The sequence below is a fragment of the Myodes glareolus genome, chromosome 2, assembly GCF_982192425.1.
Source record: "Myodes glareolus chromosome 2, mMyoGla1.1, whole genome shotgun sequence".
NCBI classification, from domain to species: Eukaryota; Metazoa; Chordata; class Mammalia; order Rodentia; family Cricetidae; genus Myodes; species Myodes glareolus.
Genome location: NC_142027.1, coordinates 58,763,500 through 58,766,509, shown reverse-complemented (window position 1 = coordinate 58,766,509; position 3,010 = coordinate 58,763,500). Strand labels below are relative to the sequence as shown.

The 3,010-nt window shown below is 48.0% G+C and overlaps 1 pseudogene; it reads right to left on the bottom strand.

Annotated features, from left to right (window-relative positions):
• Positions 1–2,144: 2,144 nt before the first annotated feature.
• LOC148122976 (Nuclear RNase P) lies at positions 2,145–2,350 on the bottom strand (annotated as a pseudogene).
• Between the last annotated feature and the right edge of the window lie 660 nt (positions 2,351–3,010).

Below are 3,010 nucleotides of genomic sequence, written 5' to 3'. Positions count from 1 at the left end.
GGAATATTAAGATACATTTTATCTACTTCTTTTTACATTTTATTCATGCCACAAGAATATCTTAAATTTTTTATTAGGTTTTCCTATTCTGTGTCTTTGTCAATGATCATGGCGATAGCTAAGAGATACCACAAAATTTGGGACTGATCTGACATTATAAGCTGCCTAGTATTGACTCCTGAACCCCTGTGATAATATTATTATCAAATATTCTCATTTGGCTTAGCTTTTCCCAGTTGAAGGAATAATAGGGAAAGCTACAAAAATAAGACCTATAAGTATGATGTCTGTATGTCCTGGGAGGTTTTAATTCAAAGCAGGATGCCTGAATAGAACTCAGCTTTTCTTAGCTGTTATTTCAGAGGGGAGACCTGCAGTGAAATTTGTCTCCTCTCCTCCAATATTTTTCTGCTTCACAGACATGTGTTTCCATGCCCAGAACTGAGGCGCGCATCCTAACCAGCAGGAATGAACGCCACTAAAAACGAGAATTCCTTCCCTGGTCACGTCTTTATTCGGAGCATTCCCTTGAGGAAAATTGGGGGAAGGGAAGATAGAGCAGGGACGAGAGAAAGCTTAGAGAGAGCGGAAGTAGAGTCCAGAGGCAGCTGCTTTTAAAAGGTGGAGAGGCTTGAACGCTGTCCTGATTGGTTAATGCCATTCTGCTGGTCTGAGCATGTGCAAGCAAGGGTGCAGGCAAGGGTGCTCAGCCCCACATGGCTAAGCCAGGTGTACCTCTCAGCCCCACATGGCTAAGCCAGGTGTACCTCCAAACTGCAGGACCACCTGTGCCTCCAGGTGGCTCCCAACAGCTCCCCCTATTAATGTCTTTAAGAGCAATAAGGCAAAACTATTTTCCAATCTGGTCCCCACCTCATGATGTGTGGACCGATTAAAGAAAAGAAAAGCAAGACACACCCTTCCCGTGCAATGGGACACTACCCTGGGAGTGCTAGGGCTGTGTCTGCACACCCTCCGCCTATGCATACCTTCCTCAATGCCGTGGGATTATCTGATCCCTAGAGGGTATGCATGGCTAATTGCCTATGAGCTCTTTAGAAGCTGAGAGTCAAACTTGGGGTGAGGATACACATTCCAAGACTGTCAAGGCCTGTGTCACAAAGACTTTGTCCCACCTCACTTGGGCTAGCAGGTAGCACACCAATCAAAGACATACAGCACTTCCACCTATACACAGCATGCCAAGAATATCTCTGCTCCCACCCATTCCTAAAGAAGGAAAAGGCAAAGTAGAGTCAGTCAGAAAATTGTTAAGAGATAAGAGGTTGCACAGGGTGTTGCTCAAGGCGATAACGTGAAACAGCTGCTCTTGGCACTGCCCAGAAGGTCATCTCTGCTGCCTCCGCACGAATCTTCCACAGCAGTATCCTTCATTTCTCTGGTCGGTCTTGCTGGCACCCAGATGTATGTCAGCATTCCTAGAAAAACATAAACAAAACTCTCCTCCCAAATTAACATTTAAGAGTACTAAAAACTCTCAGTGTAAAAATTCAGCACAATCAGTACTGGAAGTAGGCTGGTTTTGAACTTAGAGATCTGCAGGTCTCTGTTTCAAAAAGCAAATCTTGTTTGCCTGTACCAGCAAAATTTTGAATTAAAAATTAAGTGTAAAGAATGCAAGAGAAATCCTTTCTCTGGGGGAAGCTGTCACTGGTAATCCCCCTCTATTGTCTAACACCAAAACAGTTGTCACTGGGAATTGAACTCATGACCTTTGGAAGAGCAGTCAGTGCTCTTAACCTCTGAGCCATCTCTCCAGCTCCTGCATTCAAATGAAAAAACCTCTAGGTAGCATTGTTTTATTCCACCCATTGCCTCAGGCAAAAGGTCCGCCTATGTTACCTAGGATACGGTAACCAGGTAGACACGCCTTTATTATGATAATTACGACCAGTTCTTTAAGGGAGAATGGGCGTAGACCATCAATCTGACTACTTCCTGCTGACAAAGGGACGTTGTTTGGGGGATAAATGTTTTTATCTGACTGAATTTTTGGCGACAAATGTTTTTATCTGACTGAATTCTTGGCGGCTGTGGCTGTGAGCGGCGGCGGCAGCAGCGGACGGCTGGCCCAAAGGCATGGCCCCGCCCTGGGCCGTGTGCGGGCTCGCCGTTCATCCCGTAACTGCGAACTGTACCTCAGCCTCACCTCAGGCATTGAATTCGCACCGCCGGCCGCGAGTCTTTTTCAAGCTCCGGCGAGGGGGGGCATCTGCCCACCCATGGAGGGCCCGGTTAGGGCCGCGGAGGGCCCCAGTCTCAGACCTTCCCAGGGGCCGGGGAGTGACGAGCACTTAGTACGTGGCCCCGACGGTGAGCTTCCTCCGCCCGCCCATGTTGCTATGGAAACGTGGTTTTTCGCAGAGCCTGTGCTGGGATTAAAGGCGTGCGCCACCACCGCCGGCTACTTCCTCAATCAAAGTTAAAGTTTTCTGTACGTGAGAGCCAGAGACTGAGCTCTCTTAACAAAATTAGGCGAAAATCACCTCCAAAAGCTCTGTGGCTCTTTAAGAACAGGAAAGGCAGTTTTCACGCATGATCAAACGGGCCTCCCTACGAGACTGTTGCCCCTGAGTCTCTTATCAGCAAGTACGCACGGAGGAAGCCGCGGATCTCCCAACCGTAAACCTCGCCCTTTTCTCAGCTCCACCTGCACTGAACTTAAGGGATTTTTCTTCCCCGTTGCTTTCTGTACCTTCTTTCAGATACCTTAACTTTGATTTTTTTTGTATTTTCTTTTCTTTTTAGGCCTATACTTTTTCCATTCTTTTTCCTCCCCTTTCTGGAGGATTCAGCTGACGTCACTCACCGCTCCACGTGTTCAGAGTTCTGAAATTCACGGCTCTCTGTGTCCTGGTGTCTGATTTCAGCTTTTTCTCCCCGGGCTTTCTGCACGTTGCTGGGCGCTTCCTTCTCAGGGTCCCCCGGCGTAGTTGTCAGGGTCCCTCAGCGTCCCGGGGTTTCGAGCACCAGTTGAGGGGCGCATCCT